General features: G+C 48.7%; 2 pseudogenes; one reads left to right on the top strand and one right to left on the bottom strand.

The window, feature by feature from the left end:
- Window positions 1-3,464, bottom strand: part of LOC139235669 (probable G-protein coupled receptor 139) — a 72,005-nt pseudogene extending 68,541 nt beyond the window's left edge.
- Window positions 1-24,799, top strand: part of LOC139235364 (zinc finger protein 229-like) — a 239,924-nt pseudogene that overhangs the window by 205,134 nt on the left and 9,991 nt on the right.

Below are 24,799 nucleotides of genomic sequence, written 5' to 3'. Positions count from 1 at the left end.
CTGCTCCCGAGTTGGGTTGTTGTTTTAGGTTCAGAAATACCCTGTGCTTGTGATTAATTAGCTCTTGCATCTCCTGGTCATTCTCATCAAACCAGTCCTGGTGTTTCCTCGATCAGGCTAACATCCCCATCATCAAGCACTGACCACACTCGACCAGCTGCATTGGGTGGGCCACATTGTTCACAACTATTTTAAGTAGAACAATAATCAGGTTCCCCCTGATTAAAGGGTGGAGGGGGGTCACACTCCAGAAACTTTCATTAAAGTGCCCCCTTGTTTTTTTAGGGTAACCAAAAACACAAATTAACAATTCAACATAAAGGTAACTTTTGTCAAATCAAATCAAATGTATTAAAATTACAATTATGTTCCCTCTGGAATGATGCACTCCAGTCTCTCTGGTGCTCACCTCTCATGGAAGGCCACGAGTCTACCGGTGGACACTGGATGCTCAATCTCCAGGGATACCCTGGCTCGACACATTGTTCACATGCCTGACACAAGATTCCCAAAGCAAGGCTCTACTCGGAACTCCTACATGGCAAGCGAGCCTACAGTAGGCAGAGGAAACCTTTCAACGACACCCTCAAAGACTCCTTGATAAAATTCAACAACCCCCTGATACCTGGGAGTCCCTGACAAACGTCCGCCCTAAGTTGAGGAAGTGAATCCGGGAGGGCTCTGAGCAGCTCGTGTCTCATCACTGAGAGCATGCAGAAACCAAGCGTAGGAGCATGCGGCAAACCAGTCTCACCCACCCTCTCATTCAACGACTGGCTGTCCCACCTGTGACAGAGACTGTAATTCCCGTACTGGATTGTTTAGTCACATAAGAACTCACCTTTAGAGTATAAGCAAGTCTTCCTCGATTTTGACGGACTGCCTGTGATGATGATGATGTGCACCTAATCTCTGTTGTGCCTGTCCTGTGCATTTTTGGATTGGCTGTTTAGAGAGACGTTTACCCTACATCTAAATTATGCTGTACTTGCCCTGGGAGTGTTTGATCGGACAGTGTAGACGGAGCTTCACTCTGTATCTAACCCATGCTGTACCTGCACTGGAAGTGTTTAATGGGACAGTGTAGAGGGAGATTTACTCCGTATCTAACTGGTGCTGTACCTGACCTGGGAGTGTTTGATGCGTCACTGTTGATGGAGCTTTACTCTGTATCTAACATGTGCTGTACATATCCTGGCAGTGTTTGATGGGACAGTGTAGAGGGAGCTTTACTCTGTATCTAACCCGTGCTGTACCTGCCACCAGTGCGCTTGCAGCCTTCTGTAAGAGGTCGGCAATGGAGGGACTGGAGTGCATCATCAGCTCCAGCAACCAAATTTTAATTTGATTTAAGTTTACCGTCCAAAGTTTAATTGGTTTATTTTGTCGGTTATAGTTCCCCTCCCTCCTTTAATCAGGATGCATTTGATTTAAAGGTTAACAACAAAATAGTTGTGCTGTACCTGCCCTGGGATTGTTTCTTGGGACAGTGCAGAGGGAGCTTTATTCTGTATCTAACCTGTGCTGTGCATACCCTGGGAATACCTGGTGGGACAGTGCAGATGGATCCTTGCTATGTATTTAACATGTGCTGTACCTGCCCTGGGAGTGTTTGATGAGTCAGCGTACAGCAAGCTTTAAATTGTAACTAACCCGTGCTGTCCCTGCCCTGGGATTCTTCAGGACAGCACAGAGGGAGCTTCACTCTGTATATAACCGTGTCGTAACGAGCCCACTCCTGCTCCTGTTTCTCATGGCCCTATGTACCCAGCATGCCCCGCGGGGGAGAATGTGACGCACCCAGACTACAGAAGCTCAGTGCGCAGGCGCGGGCCCAGGCTGTGCTTAGAGCGTGCGCAGTGCGTGTAATGGCGGAGGAGACATCTTTTTCAGAGGTTCCTGAGGACTGTTCATTTCAGCGGGGCGGAGGGGAATAATCGACCAGCAGGGAGTCGTGGAGGCTTCATAAAGAACCGGTGCACGCCGCAAGCCCGGAATAATAACCGGAATATCGGTGGTTGCAGCTTCGGGGCTTTCGCCCGTTCACAGGTCCAGGCTAACGGCGGCCATCTTCCTGCAGGAAGGCAGGTTTAGCGCTCCGCCATCTTGATTCAGTGAGTAGCACAGCGCATGCGCAGCCATCTTGGTGCAGGAAAAACGTGAATGATGCCAGTGTCTGGAACTGAACCCAGCCAGAGTCAGTACCTTCAGGGGAGGGGAACCAGTGAGTGTAGAACTGAACCCAGCCAGAGTCAGTACCTTCAGGGGAGGGGAACCAGTGAGTGTAGAACTGAACCCAGCCAGAGTCAGTACCTTCAGGGGAGGGGAACCAGTGAGTGTAGAACTGAACCCAGCCAGAGTCAGTACCTTCAGGGGAGGGGAACCAGTGAGTGTAGAACTGAACCCAGCCAGAGTCAGTACCTTCAGGGGAGGGGAACCAGTGAGTGTGGAACTGAACCCAGCCAGAGTCAGTACCTTCAGGGGAGGGGAACCAGTGTGTGTAGAACTGAACCCAGCCAGAGTCAGTACCTTCAGGGGAGGGGAACCAGTGAGTGTAGAACTGAACCCAGCCAGAGTCAGCACCTTCAGGGGAGGGGAACCAGTGAGTGTAGAACTGAACCCAGCCAGAGTCAGTACCTTCAGGGGAGGGGAACCAGTGAGTGTAGAACTGAACCCAGCCAGAGTCAGTACCTTCAGGGGAGGGGAACCAGTGAGTGTAGAACTGAACCCAGCCAGAGTCAGTACCTTCAGGGGAGGGGAACCAGTGAGTGTAGAACTAAACCCAGCCAGAGTCAGTACCTTCAGGGGAGGGGAACCAGTGAGTGGAGAACTGAACCCAGCCAGAGTCAGCACCTTCAGGGGAGGGGAACCAGTGAGTGTAGAACTGAACCCAGCCAGAGTCAGTACCTTCAGGGGAGGGGAACCAGTGAGTGTAGAACTGAACCCAGCCAGAGTCAGTACCTTCAGGGGAGGGGAACCAGTGAGTGTAGAACTAAACCCAGCCAGAGTCAGCATCTTCAGGGACCAGTGATTGATTGGTGCCGTGGCCCCGCCTCCCCGCCACTGATTGGCGCGGAGCAGCGCGCTGGGTGGGCTGGTGCCCCGCGCCGCCTCGCCATTGGCTGCGGGCTGAGTGTTGCGGGAGGGCGGTTGGGGGGTTTGTTGGTGGGCTCCGCTCGCAGCCTTTGAGCTCGGGGCCCAGGTGAGGTGAGGCGGAGTTGTGAGCAGGCGCGGGGCCAGCCTATTGTGGGAGATTAGCTGCGGACGGACGATGTTTTGCCCCACGCGGAGGATGGATGAGCAGCCCGGGCAGTGCGCTCAGCCTCCCTGAGGACTCACCTTCTCACAGACACGTGTGGGCGGTGAGATTTGGCCGCCGAGTCGGCGGGTGGCGGCTGTGGGGCACCTTCGGGTGGGGACGGACCTTGGTTACTGTCGGGGTTTGCCGGGAGTTCGGCCGCCATCTTTGTGCAGCACGGGGCCACCCGCCACGGGGGGCGGGGCTTCCTCGATGTCACAATACTTTCCATTGTCCCGCTGCAGGGCAGGGAGCATGCGCGGCGGCCATCTTACTGCAGGGAGCAGGTGCAGGATGGGGACCAGTGACATGAATACATGAGAACATCAGAAATAGGAGATGAGTCGGCCCTTTGGCCCCTCGAGCCTGCCGCCATTCAATAAGATGATGGCTGCAGCATCTGGGGTGGTTCTCCTTGGAGCAGTGAAGGTGCAGGGCAGGTTTAACAGAGATGCTCACAATCAGGAAGGCTTTAGATTGAGTCAGGGAACAGAGTGGTTCTGCTCACACAATCAGAGAATGGTTACAGCACGGAAGGCCATTCGGCCCATCGAACCCTTGCCTGCTCCCAGCTAGTCCCACTGCCTGCCCTTCCCCCAGCCCTGCAAATGTTTTCTTTCAGATACTTATCCAACTTTTTTTTTTGAAAGCTGTGATTGAGTCTTCCTCCACCACCCTTTCAGGCCGTGCTTTCCGGATCCTAACCACTCGCTGCGTTAAATAGATTTTCTGATGTCACCTTTGGTTCTTTTGCCATTCACCTTAAATCCATCTCCTCTGATTCTCTACCCTTCTGCCAGTGGGAACAGTATCTCTCTATCTACTCTGTCCACACCCCTCATGATTTTGAACACTTCTATCAATTCTCCTCTCAACCTTCTCTGCTCTAAGGAGAACAACCCCAGTTTCTCCAGTCAATCCATGGAACTGAAGTCCCTCATCTCGTGAATCATTCTTGTCCATCTTTTCTGCACCCTCTCTCAGGCCTTCACATCCTAATGTGCGATGCCCAGAATTGGACACAATGCTCCAGTTGAGGCCGAACCAGTGTTTTACAAAGGTTCATCATAACCTCCTTGCTTTTGTACTCTGTGATTCCCAGCAACCTGTCAGCTTTTTTAACTGCTTTCCCAACCTGTCCTGTCACCTTCAGTGATTTGTCCACATATTCCCGCAGGTCTCACTGTTCATGCACCCCCTTTCGGATTGTACCCTTCAGTTTATATTGTCTATCCTTGTTTATTTCATTATGCTTCTCATTTTATTTCTTCACTCAGGTTCACGGTCTTGTTTTATTTCTTCCTCCAAGCCCCTCAACTTAATCTGGCAGTGTAATGTTGGCGAGTGGTGATTGATTGCCCTGGGAACCAACAGGAAGAGAGTTCAGAGGTCGGAGTGCCCAGGGAGCAGCGAGTTCTGCAACCAATCGCGGTGCTTGAGGGGTGGATCCTGAGTCGGCCTGTCGGGTGAGTCTGTGTGAATCCCTGTTAAACAATTTATCTTTTAAAAGTTAAATCAAGATTTCTTTTGTTAACAAAACAATGTAACATTGCTCAGTTTTTTGTTTTCCTGGAGCTCCTATTATGAGTTTCAGACACTTCAGTTCCAAGTTAATCAGGTGTTTAAATGTCATTCATTTCCCTCTTTCCATGACGCTGTTAGTTAAAGGGACAGAGATTGATTTCCCCGCATTATGCTTTCGTAGTATTTAATGTAACATCCTTCCTGTTGGTAGTGAGTTACATTCTGTGCTGGGCGAGATGGCTGGTGGTATCAGCCTTTAAAATACGCATTCTCTTGTTCAAATCTCTCCAGGGTCTCACCCTTCCCTATCTCTGTAACCTCCTCCAGCCCACCAACCCTCTTTGGAACAAAGGAGGCTGAGGGGAGATCTTAATGAGGTGTATAAAATTATGAGGGGCCCAGATTGAGTGGATAGGAAGGACCTATTTCCCTTCACAGAGGGGTCAGCAACCAGCAGAACTTTTTAGCCAGTATGCAGCAAGCCCAACAAGAGAGGGGGAAGTTCTGGACTTAGTATTAGAGACTGAAGCTGGGTAAGTGGAAGGGGTATCGATGGGACAGCATTTTGGTGCTAGTGATCATAATTCAGTTTGATTTAGGGTAGTTATGGAAAAGGACAAAGACAGACCAGGAATAAAAGTTCTCAATTGGGGAAAAGCCAATTTTACTAAGCTGAGATGTGATTTAGCCAAAGTGGACTGGAAACAGCTATTTGAAATGGTGAGAGATTGGGAAACGTTGGTGTTCAGAGGGACCTTGGTGTCCTTGTACACGAATCACTGAAAGTTAATATGTAGGTACAGCAAGCAACGAAGAAAGCAAATGGTATGTTGGCCTTTATTACAAGAGGATTTGAGTACAGGAGTAAAGACGTCTTACTGCAATTATATAGGGTCCTGGTGAGACTGCAGCTGGAGTATTGTGTACAGTTTTGGCTGCTTACCGAAGGAAGGATGTACTTGCTGTTGAGGATGGCAACGAAGGTTCACCAAACTGAATTCCTGGGATGGGAGGATTGTCCTATGAGGAGAGATTGAGTGGACTAGGCATGAATTTTCTAGAGTTTAGAAGAATGAGAGATGATCTCATTGAAACAAACAAAATTCTTACAAGGCGTGACAGGATAGATGCAGGGAGGATGTTTCCTCTGGCTGAGGTGTCCAGAACCAGGGGTCACAGTCTCAAAATAAGGGGTTGGCCATTTAGGACTGAGATGAGCAGAAACTTATTTACTCATTAATCTTTGTAATTCTCTACCCCAGAGGGCTGTGGAGGCTCTGTCATTGATCATATTTAAGACAGAGATCGATAGATTTTTGTAAATTAAGGTAATCAAGGGATATGGAATAGTGCAGGAAAGTGAAGTTGAGGTAGAAGATCAGCCATGACCTCATTGAATGGCAGAGCAGGCTCGAGGGGCCGAATGGCTTACTCCTGCTCTGAAATCTTATGTTCTTTTGTTGAAGTTAAATCAGTCTCAGAGCAGTGGGAGGCATTCAATGAAGAGATAATGAGGGTTCAGAGGAAGTATGTTACCTGAAAGAAAAAGGGTGGGACTAATAAATCTAGAGTCCCCTGGATATCAACATAAGAAATAGCGGCAGGAGGAGGCCATAATGTCCCTCGAGCCTGCACGGCCATTCAATAAGATCATGGCTGATCATCGCCCTCAACGCCACTTTCCCGCCTGATCTCCATATCCCTTGATTCCCTTAATATACAAAAATCTATCTATCTCAACCTTGAATAGACTGAGCATCCACAGCCCTCTGGGGGAGAGAATGCCAAAGATTCACAACCCTCTGAGTGAAGAAATTCCTCCTCATCTCTGTCTTAAATGGCCTACCCCTTATCCTGAGACTGTGCCCCTAGTTCTAGACAGTCCAGCCAGGGGAATCAACCTCTCAGCATCTAACCTGTCAGTCCCCTTCAGAACCTTGTATGCTTCAATGAGATCACCTCTCATTATTCTAAACTCGAGAGTGTATAGGCCCATTCTACACACTATCTCATCATAAGACAGCCCTCTCATCCCAGGAATCTTGTGAACCTTTGTTGCACCGTCTCCAAGGCAAGTGTTTCCGTCCTTAGATAAGAAAACAAAACTGTGCCCAGTACTCCAGCTGTGGTCTCACCAAGGCCCTGTGCAATTGCAGCAAGACCTCCTTACTCTTATACTCCAAACCCTTGCAATAAAGGACAAACCATTTCCCTTCCTTATTGCTTGCATACCTGCATGCTCACTTTCTGTGTGTCTTGCACAAGGACACCCCAAATCTCTCTGAACACCGATGTTTAAAAGTTTCTCATAATTTAAAAGATACTCTGTTCTTCTGTTGTTCCTACCAAAGTGAATAACCTCACATTTCCCTACATTATACTCCATCTGCCACCTTACTGCCCACTCACATAGTCTATCTATGTATATCTTGCAGACTCTTGTGTTCTCACAGCTTACTGTCCCACCTAGTTTTGTATCCTAAACAAATTTGGATACATTACACTCGGTCCCTTCATCTAGATCATTAATCATAAAATCATCGAAATTTACATCATGGCAGGAGACCATTTCAGCCCACCATGTCCGTGCCGGCCGACAAACAGCTATCCAGCCTAATCCCACTCTCCAGCTCTCGGTCCGTAGCCCTGTAGGTGATGACACTTGAAGTGCACATCCAAGTATTTTTCAAATGTGCTGAGTGTTTCTGCCTCTATCACCCTTTCAGGCAGTGAGTTCCAGACCCCCACAAACCTCTAGGTGAAGAAAATTCCCTTTGTATCTCCTCTAAACCAATTACTTTAAATCTGTGCCTCCTTGTTGTTGACCACTCTGCCAAGGGAAACAGGTCCTTCCTATCCACTCTATCCAGGCCCCTCATAATTTAATACACTTTCATCAGATATCCCCTCAGTGTCCTCTGATCCAAAGAAAATGGACTCTGCATCTCCAATCTTTCCTCAAAGCCAAAATTCTCCAGTCCAGGCAACTTTCTTGTAAATCTCCTCTGTACCCTTTCCAGTACAATCACATCTTTCCTGTAATGTGGTGACCAGAACTGCACACAGTATTCCAACTGCGGCCTAACCAGTTCAAGCATAACCTCCTAGCTCTTGTATTCCATGCCTCGACTAATAAAGGTAAGTATTCCATATGCCTTCTTAACCACCTTATCTACCTGGCCTGCCACTTTCAGGGATCTGTGGACCTACACTCCAAGGTCCCTTTGTTCCTCTACAATTTTCAGTGTCGTACCATTTAATGTGTATTCCCTTGCCTTGTTAGACCTCCCCAAATGTATTACCTCACACTTATCCGGATTAAATTCCATTTGCCACTTTACTGCCCACCTGACCAGTACATTGATATCTTCCTGCAGTGTGCAGTTTTCTTCTTAATTCTCAACCACACAGCCTATTTTAGTGTCACCTGCAAACTTCTTAATCATACCCCAACATTGAAGTCCAAGTCATTGATATATACCACAAAAACAAGGGACCCAGCACTGAGCCCTGCAGAACCCCACTGGAAACAGCCTTCCGGTCACAAAAACACCGAATGGCCCACTCCTGCAACTATTTTCTATGTTTCTATGACCCAACTTTCACAGCTCTCTGAGGCAGCAAATTCCACAGATTTACAACCCTTTGAGAGAAGACATTCCTCCTCATCTCAGTTTTAAATGGGTGGCCCCTTATTCTAAGATTATGCCCTCTAGTTCGAGTCTTCCCCCATCAGTGGAAACATCCTCTCTGCATCCACCTTGTCCCGCCCCCTCATAATCTTATGCGTTTCGATAAGATCACCTCTCATTCTTCTGAATTCCAATGGGAAGAGGCCCAAACCACTCAACCTTTCCTCATAAGTCATCCCCCTCATCCCCGAAACCTTCTCTGAACTGCCTCCAAAGCAAGTATATTCTTTCATAAACATGGATCAGGAAGGCCAAGATTCCGTTCGCCTTCCTGATCACTTGCTGTACTTGTATACTGCCCTTTTGTGTTTCATGCACAAGTACCCCCCAGGTCCCGCTGTACTGCAGCACTTTGCAATCTTTCTCCATTTAAATAATAACTTGCTCTTGAATTTTTTTTCTGTCAAAGTGCATGACCTCACACTTTCTAATATTATACTCCATCTGCCAAATTTTTTCCCATTCACTCAGCCTGTATATGTCCTTTTGCAGATTTTATGTGTCCTCACATATTGCTTTTCCTCCCATCCTTTGTATCGTCAGCAAACTCGGCAACACGACATTCAGTCCCTTCTTCCAAGTCCTTTAATATAGAATGTAAATAGTTGGGATCCCAGCACTGATCCCTGCAGCACCCCACTAGTTACTGGTTGCCAACCAGAGAATGCACCATTTATCCGACTCTCTGTTTTCTGTTAGTTAGCCAATCCTCTATCCTTGCTAATATATTACCCCCAACCCTGTGAACTTTTATCTTGTGCAGTAACCTTTTACGTGGCACCTTGTCAAATGCCTTCTGGAAGTCCAAATACACCACACTCACTGGTTCCCCTTTATCCACCCTGTTTGTTACATCCTCAAAGAATTCCAGCAAATTTGTCAAACATGCCTTCCCCTTCATAAACCCATGCTGACTCTGCCTGACCGAATTTTGCTTTTCCAAATATCCTGCTACTGCGTCTTTAATAATGGACTCCCAACATTTTCCCAACCACAGAAGTGAGGCTAACTGGTCCAGAGTTTCCTGCTTTTTTTCTGCCTCCTTTGTTAAATAAGGACGTTACATTTGCAGTTTTCCAATCGCTGGGACCTCCCCAGAATCCAGGGAATTTTGGTAAATTACAACCAATGCATCCACTGTCCCTGCTGCTGCTTCTCTTAAGACCCGAGGATGCAAGCCATCAGCTCCAGGGGATTTATCCACCTTTAGTCCCATTATCTTACTGAGTACCACCTTCTTCGTGATTGTGTTAAGTTCCTACCCCCTGTAGCCCCTTGACTGTCCACTGTTGGGATATTGTTAGTGTCCTCTACCGTAAAGACTGAGAGAAAATATTTGTTCAGAGTTTCTGCCATCTCCATGTTCCCCATTACTAATTCCCTGATCTCGTCCTCTAAGGGACCAACATTTACTTTAGCCACTCTTTTCCTTTTTATATACCTGTAGAAACTCTTGCTATCTGTTTTTATATTTAGTGCTAGTTTACTTTCATAGTCTATCTTCCCTTTCTTAATCATTTTTTTTAGTCATTCTTTGCTGGCTTTTAAAAGCTTCCCAGTCTTCTGTCCTCCCACTAGTTTTGGCCACTTTGTATGCCCTTGATTTTAATTGGATACCGTCCTTTATTTCTTTAGTTAGCCACGGCTGGCTATCTTTTCTTTTACATCCTTTCCTCCTCAGTGGAAAATATTTTTCTTGAGAGTTGTGCAATCAATATCTCCTTAAATGTACACCACTGTTCATCAACCGTCCTGCACTTTAATCTATTTTCCCAGTCCACTTTACCCAACTCTGCCCTCATACCTACATAGTCTCCTTTATTTAAGATTAGTACGCTGGTTAGAGATCCAACTTTCTCACCCACCATCTGAATTTCAAATTCAGATCATGCTATGATCACTCATTCCAAGGGATCCTTTACTAGGAGATTGTTTATTAATCCTGTCTCATTACACAGGACCAGATCTAAGATAGCCTGCCCCCTAGTTGGTTCCATTACATACTGCTGAAGGAACCCGTTCCTTATGCACTCTATGAACTCCTCCTCAAGGCTACCCTGACCAATTTGGTTTGTCCAATCAATATGGAGGTTAAAATCACCCATGATTATTGCTGTTCCCTTTTTACAAGCTCCCACTATTTCCTGGTTTATGCGCTGACCAACAGAGTAGTTATTGTTAGGGGGCCTATCGACTACACCCACCAGTGACTTTTTCCGCTTATTGTTCCTTATCTCCACCCAAACCGTTTCAACATCCTAATCATTTGAGCCAATATCGTTTCTTACTATTGCAGTGATTCATTCCTTTATCAATAGAGCTACTCCACCTCCTTTTCCTTTCTGTCTGTCCTTCCGGATTGTCCAATACCGCTGAATATTTAATTCCCCAATTGCTCACCTTGCAACCACGTCTCTGTAATGCCGATCAGATCATACCCATTTGTATCTTTATGCCGTCAACTCATCTATTTTGTTACAAATGCTACGTGCATTTAGACAAAGTGCCTTGTTTTTTTACACTTTTTTCCTGCTTGTTTCCTCTCTCCTCCAAACTCACTTTCTTTCTTTTTGCTTCCTAATTCCAGCTTTACTCCCCTCCCTACTGACTCTATTTTCAGGTACCCATCCCCCTGCCAAGCTAGTTTTAAACTCTCCACAACAGCACTAGCAAACCCCCCCGCCACGAGGATATTGGTCCCGGCTCTGTTAAGGTGCAACCCGTCCGGTTTGTCCATGTCCCACCTCCCCCAGAAGTGGTCCCAGTGCCTCAGGAAACTAACGCCCTCCCGCCTGCACCATCTCTCCAGCCAGGTATTCATCTGCTCTATCCTCCTGTTTCTGTACTCACTAGCTCGTGACATTGGGAGGAATCCGGAGATTACTACCTTTGAGGTCCTGATTTTTAATCTCTCTCCTCACTCCCTGAACTCTGCGTGCTGGAGAGGGGAGGGAGGGGAAACAGTGAGTGTGGAATTGAACACAGCCAGAGTTAGCGCCTTAAGGGACGGGGCAGATGGGAGGGAGGGGAACCACTGAGTATACAACTGGACCCAGCCAGAGTCAGCACCTTCAGGGGAGGGGAACCAGTGAGTGTAGAACTGAACCCAGCCAGAGTCAGCACCTTCAGGGGAGGGGAACCAGTGAGTGTAGAACTGATCCCAGCCAGAGTCAGCACCTTCAGGGGAGGGGAACCAGTGAGTGCAGAACTGAACCCAGGCAGAGTCAGTACCTTCAGGGGAGGGGAAACAGTGAGTGCAGAACTGAACCCAGCCAGAGTCAGCACCTTCAGGGGAGGGGAACCAGTGAGTGTAGAACTGAACCCAGCCAGAGTCAGTACCTTCAGGGGAGGGGAACCAGTGAGTGTAGAACTGAACCCAGCCAGAGTCAGTACCTTCAGGGGAGGGGAACCAGTGAGTGCAGAACTGAACCCAGGCAGAGTCAGTACCTTCAGGGGAGGGGAACCAGTGAGTGTAGAACTGATCCCAGGCAGAGTCAGTACCTTCAGGGGAGGGGAACCAGTGAGTGTAGAACTTAACCCAGCCAGAGTCAGTACCATCAGGGGAGGAGATGGAGGGGAACCAGTGAGTGTAGAACTGGATCCAGCCAGTGTCGTCATCTTCAAGGGGAGAGGAGAACCAGTGAGTGTAGAACTGATTCCAGCCCGAGACAGCACCTTCAGGGGCGAGGAGAGAGAGGAACCAGTGAGTGCAGAACTGAAACCAGACAGATTCAGCATCTTCAGGGGAGGAAAGGAGAGGCAGTTGAGAGAAGGTTCATGAGGTTGATTCCGGAGATGAGAGGGTTGACTTAGTAGGAAATATTGAGTCGGGATAAATGGTTCATTCTCAGTTTGGCAATCAGTAATTAGTGGGTTGCCGCAGGGATCAGTGCTGGGACCCCAACTATTTACAATCTATATTAACGACTTGGAAGAAGGGACCGAGTGTAGCCAAGTGTGCTGATGATACAAAGATGGGAGGAAATGCAATGTGTGAGGAGGACGCACAAAATCTGCAAAACGACATTGACAGGCGACGTGAGTTGGCAAAAATTTGGCAGATGGAGTATAATGTTGGAAAGTGTGAGGTCATGCACTTTGGCAGAAAAAAAAATCACAGAAGAAGTTATTAATTAAATGGAGAAAGATTACCAAGTGCTACTGTACAGCGGAAACATAGAAACATAGAAAATAGGTGCAGGAGTAGGCCATTCGGCCCTTCTAGCCTGCACCGCCATTCAATGAGTTCATGGCTGAACATGCAACTTCAGTACCCCATTCCTGCTTTCTCACCATACCCTTTGATTCCCCTAGTAGTAAGGACTTCATCTAACTCCTTTTTGAATATATTTAATGAATTGGCCTCAACAACTTTCTGTGGTAGAGAATTCCACAGGTTCACCACTCTCTGGGTGAAGAAATTCCTCCTCATCTCGGTCCTAAATGGCTTCCCCCTTATCCTTAGACTGTGTCCCCTGGTTCTGGACTTCCCCAACATTGGCAACATTCTTCCTGCATCTAACCTGTCTAACCCCGTCAGAATTTTAAAGGTTTGTATGAGGTCCCCTCTCATTCTTCTGAACTCCAGTGAATATAAGCCCAGTTGATCCAGTCTTTCTTGATAGGTCAGTCCCGCCATCCCGGGAATCAGTCTGGTGAACCTTCGCTGCACTCCCTCAATAGCAAGAATGTCCTTCCTCAGGTTAGGAGACCAAAACTGTACACAATACTCCAGGTGTGGCCTCACCAAGGCCCTGTACAATTGCAGCAACACCTCCCTGCCCTTGTACTCAAATCCCCTCGCTATGAAGGCCAACATGCCATTTGCTTTCTTAACCGCCTGCTGTACCTGCATGCCAACCTTCAATGACTGATGTACCATGACACCCAGGTCTCTTTGCACCTGCCCTTTTCCTAATCTGTCACCATTCAGATAATAGTCTGTCTCTCTGTTTTTACCACCAAAGTGGATAACCTCACATTTATCCACATTATACTTCATCTGCCATGCATTTGCCCACTCACCTAACCTATCCAAGTCGCTCTGCAGCCTCATAGAATCCTCCTTGCAGCTCACACTGCCACCCAACTTAGAGTCATCCGCAAATTTGGAGATACTGCATTTAATCCCCTCGTCTAAATCATTAATGTACAGTGTAAACAGCTGGGGCCCCAGCACAGAACCTTGCGGTACCCCACTAGTCACTGCCTGCCATTCTGAAAAGTCCCCATTTACTCCTATTCTTTGCTTCCTGTCTGACAACCAGTTCTCAATCCATGTCAGCACACTACCCCCAAACCCATGTGCTTTAACTTTGCACATTAATCTCTTGTGTGGGACCTTGTCGAAAGCCTTCTGAAAGTCCAAATATACCACATCAACTGGTTCTCCCTTGTCCACTCTACTGGAAACATCCTCAAAAAATTCCAGAAGATTTGTTAAGCATGATTTCCCTTTCACAAATCCATGCTGACTTGGACCTATCATATTACCTCTTTCCAAATGCACTGCGATCACATCCTTAATAATTGATTCCATCTTTTTACCCACTACCGATGTCAGGCTGACCGGTCTGTAATTCCCTGTTTTCTCTCTCCCTCCTTTTTTAAAAAGTGGGGTTACATTGGCTACCCTCCACTCCATAGGAACTGATCCCGAGTCAATGGAATGTTGGAAAATGACTGTCAATGCATCCACTATTTCCAAGGCCACCTCCTTAAGTACTCTGGGATGCAGTCCATCAGGCCCTGGGGATTTATCGGCCTTCAATCCCATCAATTTCCCCAACACAATTTCCCGACTAATAAGGATTTCCCTCAGTTCCTCCTCCTTACTAGACCCTCCGACCCCTTTTATATCCGGAAGTTTGTTTGTGTCCTCCTCAGTGAATACCGAACCAAAGTACTTGTTCAATTGGTCCGCCATTTCTTTGTTCCCCGTTATGACTTCCCCTGATTCTGACTGCAGGGGACCTACGTTTGTCTTTACTAACCTTTTTCTCTTTACATATCTATAGAAACTTTTGCAATCCGTCTTAATGTTCCCTGCAAGCTTCTTCTCGGACTCCATTTTCCCTGCCCTAATTAAACCCTTTGTCCTCCTCTGCTGAGTTCTAAATTTCTCCCAGTCCCCAGGTTCTCTGCTATTTCTGGCCAATTTGTATGCCACTTCCTTGGCTTTAATGCTATCCCTGATTTCCCTTGATAGCCACGGTTGAGCCACCTTCCCTTTTTTATTTTTACGACAGACAGGAATGTACAATTGTTGTAGTTCATCCATGCGGTCTCTAAATGTCTGCCATTGCCCATCCACAGTCAACCCCTTCAGTATCATTCGCCAATCTATCCTAGCCAATTCACGCCTCATACCTTCAAAGTTACCCTTCTTTAAGTTCTGGACCATGGTCTCTGAATTAACTGTTTCATTCTCCATCCTAATGCAGAATTCCACCATATTATGGTCACTCTTCCCCAAGGGGCCTCGCACAACGAGATTGCTAATTAATCCTCTCTCATTACACAACACCCAGTCTAAGATGGCCTCCCCCCTAGTTGGTTCCTCGACATATTGGTCTAAAAAACCATCCCTTATGCACTCCAGGAAATCCTCCTCTACCGTATTGCTTCCAGTTTGGTTAACCCAATCTATGTGCATATTAAAGTCACCCATTATAACTGCTGCACCTTTGTTGCACGCACCCCTAATTTCATGTTTGATGCCCTCCCCAACATCACTACTACTGTTTGGAGGTCTGTACACAACTCCCACTAACGTTTTTTGTCCTTTGGTATTCTGCAGCTCTACCCATATAGATTCCACATCATCCAAGCTAATGTCCTTCCGAACTATTGCCTTAATTTGCTCCTTAACCAGCAATGCTACCCCACCTCCTTTTCCTTTTATTCTATCTTTCCTGAATGTTGAATACCCCTGGATGTTGAGTTCCCAGCCCTGATCATCCTGGAGCCACGTCTCCGTAATCCCAATCACATCATATTTGTTAACATCTATTTGCACAGTTAATTCATCCACTTTATTGCGGATACTCCTTGCATTAAGACACAAAGCCTTCAGGCTTGTTCTTTTAACACCCTTTGTCCTTTTAGAATTTTGCTGTACAGTGGCCCTTTTTGTTCTTTGCCTTGGGTTTCTCTGCCCTCCACTTTTCCTCATCTCCTTTCTGTCTTTTGCTTTTGCCTCCTTTTTGTTTCCCTCTGTCTCCCTGCATTGGTTCCCATCCCCCTGCCATATCAGTTTAAATCCTCCCCAACAGCACTAGCAAACACTCCCCCTAGGACATTGGTTCCGGTCCTGCCCAGGTGCAGACCGTCCGGTTTGTACTGGTCCCACCTCCCCCAGAACCGGTTCCAATGCCCCAGGAATTTGAATCCCTCCCTGTTGCACCACTGGTCAAGCCACGTATTCATCTGCGCTATCCTGCGATTCCTACTCTGACTATCACGTGGCACTGGTAGCAATCCCGAGATTACTACTTTTGAGGTCCTACTTTTTAATTTAGCTCCTAGCTCCTTAAATTCGTTTCGTAGGACCTCATTCCTCTTTTTACCTATGTCGTTGGTACCAATGTGCACCACGACAACTGGCTGTTCTCCCTCCCTTTTTAGAATGTCCTGCACCCGCTCCGAGACATCCTTGACCCTTGCACCAGGGAGGCAACATACCATCCTGGAGTCTCGGTTGCGGCCGCAGAAACGCCTATCTATTCCCCTCACCATTGAATCCCCAATCACTATTGCTCTCCCACTCTTTTTCCTGCCCTCCTGTGCAGCAGAGCCAGCCACGGTGCCATGAACTTGGCTGCTGCTGCCCTCCCCTGATGAGTCATCCCCCTCAACAGTACCCAAAGCAGTGTATCTGTTTTGCAGGGGGATGACCACAGGGGACTCCTGCACTACCTTCCTTGCACTGCTCTTCCTGTTGGTCTTCCATTCCCTATCTGGCAGTGGACCCTTTCCCTGTGGTACGACCAACTCGCTACACGTGATACTCACGTCATTCTCAGCATCGTGGATGCTCCAGAGTGAATCCACCCTCAGCTCCAACTCCGCAACACGGTCTGTCAGGAGCTGGAGGCGGATACACTTCCCGCACACGTAATCGTCAGGGACTCCGGTTTTTTACCTGGGGGTACTTGTGCATGAAACACAAAAGATCAGTATGCAGGTACAGCAAGTGATCAGGAAGGCCAATGGAATCTTGGCCTTTATTACAAAGGGGATGCAGTATAAAAGCTGGGAAGTCTTGCTACAGTTGTACAGGGTATTGGTGAGGCCACACTTGGAATACTGCGAACAGTTTTGGTTTCTGTATTTACGAAAGGATATACTTGCTTTGGAAGCAGTTCAGAAAAGGTTCACAAAGTTTATTCTGGAGATAAGTGGGCTGAATATGTTGGGTCTCTACTCATTGGAATTCAGAAGATAGAAAAGTGATCTTATCGAAATATATAAGATTATGAGGGGGCGTGACAAGGTGGATGCAGAGAGGATGTTTCACTGATGGGGGAGAGTAGAACTAGAGCGCATAATCATAGAATAAGGAGTCCCCATTTAAAACTGAGATGAGGAGAAATTTCTTCTGAGGGTTGTGGATGTGGAATTCACTGCCTCAGAGAGCTGTGGAAGCTGGGACATTGTATAAATTAAATCAGAAATAGACACTTTCTCAAACGAGAAGGGGTTATGGGGAGCGAGCAGGGAAGGGGACCCGAGTCCATGATCGGATCAGCCACGATCGTATTAAATGGCGGAGCAGGTTCGAGGGGCCGCATGGCCTACTGCTGCTCCGATATCGTATGTTAACCAGTGAGTGCAGAACTGAAACCAGACAGAGTCAGTACCTTCAGGGGAGGGGAACCAGTGAATGTAGAACTGAACCCAGCCAGAGTCAGCACCTTCAGGGGAGGGGAACCAGTGAGTGTCGAACTGAACCCAGCCAGAGGCAGTAACTTCAGAGGAGAGGAACCAGTGAGTGCAGAACTGAACCCAGCCAGAGTCAGTACCTTCAGGGGAGGGGAACCAGTGAGTGTAGAACTGAACCCAGCCAGAGTCAGTACCTTCAGGGGAGGGGAACCAGTGAGTGTAGAACTGAACCCAGCCAGAGTCAGTAACTTCAGGGGAGGGGAACCAGTGAGTGTAGCACTGAACCCAGCCGGAGTCAGCACCTTCAGGGGAGGGGAACCAGTGAGTGTAGAATTGAACCCAGCCAGAGTCAGTACCTTCAGGGGAGGGGAACCAGTGTGTGTAGAACTGAACCCAGCCAGAGTCAGTACCTTCAGGGGAGGGGAACCAGTGAGTGTAGAACTGAACCCAGCCAGAGTCAGTACCTTCAGGGGAGGGGAACCAGTGAGTGTAGAACTGAACCCAGCCAGAGTCAGTAACTTCAGGGGAGTGGAACCAGTGAGTGTGGAACTGAACCCAGCCAGAGTCAGTGCTTTCAAGGAGGAGGCACAGAGGTTTCGGGAGGGTGTTCCAGAGCTTGGGGCCTCCGTAACAGAAGACAAGGCCACCAACGGTTGAGCGATTATAATCAGGGATGGTCAGGAGGGCAGAATTTGAGGAGCGCAGACATCTCTGGGGGTTGTGGGGCTGGCGGAGATTACAGAGATAGGGAGGGGCGAGGCCATGGAGGGATTTGTGAATAAGGATGAGAATTTTGAAATCGAAGCGTTGCTTAACCGGGAGCCAATGTAGGTCAGTGAGCACAGGGGGTGATGGGTGAACGAGACTTGGTGCGAGTTAGGACACGGGCAGCCGAGTTTTAGATGAGGTGAAGATTACGTGGGGTAGAATGTGGGAGGCCAGCCAGGAGTGTGTTGGAATAGTCAAGTCTAGAGGTAACCGAGGAATGGACGAGGGTTTCAGCAGAGGGTGAGCTGAGGCAGGGATGGAGACGGCCGATATTACACAGGTGGAAATAGGCGGTCTTGGTTTTCTGGGGATATGTGGTCGCAGCATTCTGGATAAGATCATCCGCCATTTTCATAGAATGAAAGCGCAGGAGGCCATTCGGCCCATCGTGCCTGTGCTGGCTCTATGTTCGAGCTATCCAGTTAGTTCCACTCCCCTGCTCTTTCCCCATAGCTCTGCAAATATTGCCCCTTTAGTATTTATCCAATTCACTTTTGAAAGCCACTATTGAATCTGCTTCCACCGCCCTATCAGGCAGTGCATTCCAGATTGCAACAACTCGCTGCTTATACAATGGTTCCTCATGTCGCCTCTGCTTCTTTTACCAATCATCTGAACTCTGTGTCCTCTGGTTACCGACCCTTCTGCCACTGGAAAGTGTTTCTCCTTATTTAGTCTATTAAAACCGTTCATGATTTTGAACACTATCAAATCTCCTCTTAACCTTTTCTGCTCCAAGGAGAATTACCGCAGCTTCTCCAGTATCTCCACATAACTGAAGTCCCTCCTCCTTCGTACCATTCTAGTAAATCTCTTCTGGTCCCTCTCGAAGATGTAGATACCCTTCTGAAAGTGTGGTGCCCAGAATTGAACACAATGTGTCAGCTGAGGCCTAACCAGTGTTTATAAAGGTTGAGCAGAACTAAACATCAAATGCTGCTATTTGTGTGATGGGGTTTAGACGGGCGAGGTTTATCCAGTCAGTTGGATGTGAGCTGAAACATGTGCACTTGGAGTGGGGAGCCAGGGACACGCTGTGTAACCGGGAACAGACACTCTGCACAGCCCACACATCACTTGTTTCCCACTTGGCCCAGAAGGATGTATTAAATGCAACAATTAATTTGATTTTACTTTAAATAGTTTTGTTTATAAATTTAATTATGCTTCTTTAATTTTATTTCTGAACTCAGATTCACGGCCCCATTTTATTTCTTCCTCCGAGCCCCTCAACTTAATGTGGCAGCGTAATGTTGGCGAGTGGTGATTGATTGCCCTGGGAACCAACAGGAAGAGAGGTCAGAGGCCGGAGGGCCCAGTGAGCAGCGTGTTCTGCAACCAATCGCGGTGCTTGAGGGGTGGATCCTGAGTCGGCCTATCAGGTGGGTCTGTGTGAACCCCTGTTAAACAATTTATTTTTTAAAGTTAAATCGAGATTTCTTTTGTCAGCAAAACACTTGAACATTTGTCAGTATTTTATTTCCCTGGAGTTCCTATTATGAGTTTCAAACTCTTCAGTGCCAAAAAAGTGAACCAGGTGTTTAAAGGTCATTCATTTCCCTCATGTCGCTGTTAGTTAAAGATACAGAGATTGATTTCCCTTCATTATGCATCTTTTGTAAGTAAACAAAAATCCTTTCTGTTAGCAGTGAGTCACATTCTGCACTGGGGGAGACAGCTGGTCGCTTCAGGCTTTAAAATTCTCATCCTCTTGTTCAAATCCCTCCAAGGCCTCACCCCTCCCTATCTCTGTAACCTCCTCCAGCCCGCCAATCCTCTTAATAAGGGGAAACAATTTTCAGTGTCAGAAAGTTCAGTGACCAGAGGCTCAGATTTAATGTGATTGGTAAATGAACCAGATGCTACATGAGGGGACTAATGAAGCAGCGAGATGTTCTGGCCTGGAACGCACTGCCTGTTCGGGTGCTGGAAGCAGATTCACTTGTAACTTTCGAAAGAGATAAACATGAGTTGAAAAAATTTTCAGCGTTATGGGGCAAGAGTAGGACAGGAGTCCCCTGAGTGCATCTCGCTCGCTCACCGGTTTTCAGTTCTGGATACTGCTGGTTTCTCTGGGGAGTGCAGCCAGAGCCATGTCCACGACACCGTGGGTGGCTCAGCTGCACAGGGCGGGGAGGTAGAAGAGTGGAAGAGCAATAGTGGTGGTGGATTTGATAGTTAGGGGAACAAACAAGCGCTTCTGCAGGCACAGACATGATTCCAGGATGGTATGTTGCCTCCCTGGTGCCAGGGTCAAGGATGTCACTGAGCGGCTGCAGGACATTGTTGAGGGGGGAGGATGAACATCCACAGGTTGTGGTCCATATCGGGACCAATGACATCGGTAGAAAGAGGGATGAGATCCTGCAGGCAGATTTTAGGGAGCTAGAAAAGAGATTAAAAAACAGGACCTCAAAGGTAGTAATGTCCGGATTACTCCTGGTGCCACGTGCTGGTGAGTACAGAAATAAGAGGATAGAGCAGATGAATGCATGGCTGGAGCTTGGTGCAGGAGGGAGGGCTTTCGATTCCTGAGGCATTGGGAGCGTTTCTGGGGAGGTGGGACCAGTATAAGCCGGACAGGTTGCACGTCAACAGGACCGGACAATATCCTCACTGGATAGAGAGAGGGGACGGTGTGGACAGAGAGAGGGGACGGTGTGGATAGAGAGAGGGGACGGTGTGGATAGAGAGAGGGGACGGTGTGGATAGAGAGAGGGGACGGTGTGGATAGAGAGAGGGGACGGTGTGGATAGAGAGAGGGGACGGTGTGGATAGAGAGAGGGGACGGTGTGGATAGAGAGAGGGGACGGTGTGGATAGAGAGAGGGGACGGTGTGGATAGAGAGAGGGGACGGTGTGGATAGAGAGAGGGGACGGTGTGGATAGAGAGAGGGGACAGTGTGGACAGAGAGAGGGGACAGTGTGGACAGAGAGAGGGGAACGGTGTGGACAGAGAGGGGGGACGGTGTGGATACAGAGAGGGGACGGTGTGGATAGAGAGAGGGGACGGTGTGGACAGAGAGAGGGGACAGTGTGGACAGAGAGAGGGGACAGTGTGGACAGAGAGAGGGGACAGTGTGGACAGAGAGAGGGGACAGTGTGGACAGAGAGAGGGGACAGTGTGGACAGAGAGAGGGGACAGTGTGGACAGAGAGAGGGGACAGTGTGGACAGAGAGAGGGGACAGTGTGGACAGAGAGAGGGGACAGTGTGGACAGAGAGAGGGGACAGTGTGGACAGAGAGAGGGGACAGTGTGGACAGAGAGAGGGGACAGTGTGGACAGAGAGAGGGGACAGTGTGGACAGAGAGAGGGGACAGTGTGGACAGAGAGAGGGGACAGTGTGGACAGAGAGAGGGGACAGTGTGGACAGAGAGAGGGGACAGTGTGGACAGAGAGAGGGGACAGTGTGGACAGAGAGAGGGGACAGTGTGGACAGAGAGAGGGGACAGTGTGGACAGAGAGAGGGGACAGTGTGGACAGAGAGAGGGGACAGTGTGGACAGAGAGAGGGGACAGTGTGGACAGAGAGAGGGGACAGTGTGGACAGAGAGAGGGGACAGTGTGGACAGAGAGAGGGGACAGTGTGGACAGAGAGAGGGGACAGTGTGGACAGAGAGAGGGGACAGTGTGGACAGAGAGAGGGGACAGTGTGGACAGAGAGAGGGGACAGTGTGGACAGAGAGAGGGGACAGTGTGGACAGAGAGAGGGGACAGTGTGGACAGAGAGAGGGGACAGTGTGGACAGAGAGAGGGGACAGTGTGGACAGAGAGAGGGGACAGTGTGGACAGAGAGAGGGGACAGTGTGGACAGAGAGAGGGGACAGTGTGGACAGAGAGAGGGGACAGTGTGGACAGAGAGAGGGGACAGTGTGGACAGAGAGAGGGGACAGTGTGGACAGAGAGAGGGGACAGTGTGGACAGAGAGAGGGGACAGTGTGGACAGAGAGAGGGGACAGTGTGGACAGAGAGAGGGGACAGTGTGGACAGAGAGAGGGGACAGTGTGGACAGAGAGAGGGGACAGTGTGGACAGAGAGAGGGGACAGTGTGGACAGAGAGAGGGGACAGTGTGGACAGAGAGAGGGGACAGTGTGGACAGAGAGAGGGGACAGTGTGGACAGAGAGAGGGGACAGTGTGGACAGAGAGAGGGGACAGTGTGGACAGAGAGAGGGGACAGTGTGGACAGAGAGAGGGGACAGTGTGGACAGAGAGAGGGGACAGTGTGGACAGAGAGAGGGGACAGTGTGGACAGAGAGAGGGGACAGTGTGGACAGAGAGAGGGGACAGTGTGGACAGAGAGAGGGGACAGTGTGGACAGAGAGAGGGGACAGTGTGGACAGAGAGAGGGGACAGTGTGGACAGAGAGAGGGGACAGTGTGGACAGAGAGAGGGGACAGTGTGGACAGAGAGAGGGGACAGTGTGGACAGAGAGAGGGGACAGTGTGGACAGAGAGAGGGGACAGTGTGGACAGAGAGAGGGGACAGTGTGGACCGAGAGAGGGGACAGTGTGGACAGAGAGAGGGGACAGTGTGGACAGAGAGAGGGGACACAGTGTGGATAGAGAGAGGGGACAGTGTGGATAGAGAGAGGGGACACAGTGTGGACAGAGAGAGGGGACAGTGTGGACAGAGAGAGGGGACAGTGTGGACAGAGAGAGGGGACAGTGTGGACAGAGAGAGGGGACAGTGTGGACAGAGAGAGGGGACAGTGTGGACAGAGAGAGGGGACAGTGTGGACCGAGAGAGGGGACAGTGTGGACAGAGAGAGGGGACAGTGTGGACAGAGAGAGGGGACAGTGTGGACAGAGAGAGGGGACAGTGTGGACAGAGAGAGGGGACAGTGTGGACAGAGAGAGGGGACACAGTGTGGACAGAGAGAGGGGACAGTGTGGATAGAGAGAGGGGACACAGTGTGGACAGAGAGAGGGGACAGTGTGGACAGAGAGAGGGGACAGTGTGGACAGAGAGAGGGGACAGTGTGGACAGAGAGAGGGGACAGTGTGGACAGAGAGAGGGGACAGTGTGGACAGAGAGAGGGGACAGTGTGGACAGAGAGAGGGGACAGTGTGGACAGAGAGAGGGGACAGTGTGGACGGAGAGAGGGGGGACCGTGCGGATGGAGAGAGAGAGGGGACCGTGCGGATGGAGAGAGAGAGGGGACCGTGCGGATGGAGAGAGAGAGGGGACAGTGCGGATGGATAGAGGGGACAGTATGGCTAGAGAGCAGGGACAGTAGGTATACTGTTTGGAAGGCAGAGGAAACAAAGGCTAGAAAATAGACAATAAGGGAGTTTGGCAGCGCTAAATGCCAGTGCCAGTGTGTTTCAATGAGATCACTCATTTTTCTAAACTCCAGAGAGTATAGGCCCATTCTCCACAAACTCTCATCATAAGACAGTCCTCTCATCACAGGAATCAATCTAGAAATCCTTCAATGCCAATGCAAGGAGTCTGGGGATTAAGGCAGATAAGCTGAGGGCACAGACAGACATGTGGGGGTATGATATTGTAACTATTAGTGAAACACGGCTAAAAGAACTGCAGGAATGGCAGCTCAACATTCCTGGTTACAGGGTTTTAAGACGAGATAGAAATGGGGATAAAAAAAGGCGGGCGCGTCGCAGTGTTGATTAAAGAAACAATTCCAGCTGTGGGGAGGGATGATATGTTCGAAGGATCATCAAATGAGGCCACATGGGAGAAGTGAAGAACAGAAAAAGGGGCGATCACACTGCTGGGGATGTACTATAGACCCCCAAACAGTCAGAGGGAGACAGAAGAGCAAATATGTTGGCACATTTCTGATACGAGCAAAAATAATCGGGCAGTAATAGTCGGGGATTTCAACTACCCAAATATTAACTTGGATAGAATTAGTGTGAAAGATATAGAAGGAGCAGTATTCTTAAAATGCATTCAGGAGAACTTTTTTAGCCATTACGTAGCAAGCCCAACAAGAGAGGGGGTGGTTCTGGACTTAGGTTTAATGAATGAAGCTTGGGCAGGTGGAAGGGGTATCAGTGGGAGAGCATTTTGGTGCTGGTGATCATAATTCAGTTAGATTTAGGGTAGTTATGGAAAAGGACAAAGATAGACCAGGAATAAAAGTTCTCAATTGGGGTAAAGCTAATGTTACTAAGCAGAGATGTGATTTAACCAAAGTGGACTGGAAACAGCTACTTGAAGGTAAATTAGTGTCAGAGCAGTGGGAGACATTCAAGGAGGAGATAGCGAGGGTTCAGAGCAACTATGTTCCCTTAAGATAAAGGGTGGGACTAATAAATCTAGAGCCCCTCAAATGTCAATATTAGAATATCAGAGATAGGAGCAGGAGTAGGTCATACGGCCCCTCGAGCCTGCTCCGCCATTCAACAAGATCATTGCCCTCAACTCCACTTTCCCACCTGATCTCCATATCCCTTGATTCCCCGAGAGTCCAAAAATCTATCTATCTCAGCCTTGAATAGACTGAGCATCCACAGCCCTCTGGGGCAGAGAATTCCAAAGATTCACAACCCTCTGAGTGAAGAGATTTCTCATCTCTGTCTTAAATGGCCTGCCCCTTATCTTGAGCCCCCGAGTTCTAGTCACTCCATCCCGGGGAAATCGAGCTCTCAGCATCTCCCCTGTCAA

This window comes from Pristiophorus japonicus, chromosome 23, assembly GCF_044704955.1.
Source record: "Pristiophorus japonicus isolate sPriJap1 chromosome 23, sPriJap1.hap1, whole genome shotgun sequence".
Lineage (NCBI taxonomy): Eukaryota > Metazoa > Chordata > Chondrichthyes > Pristiophoridae > Pristiophorus > Pristiophorus japonicus.
Note: the sequence above shows the minus strand (reverse complement) of the source record. Positions and strands in the feature narration are given on the sequence as shown.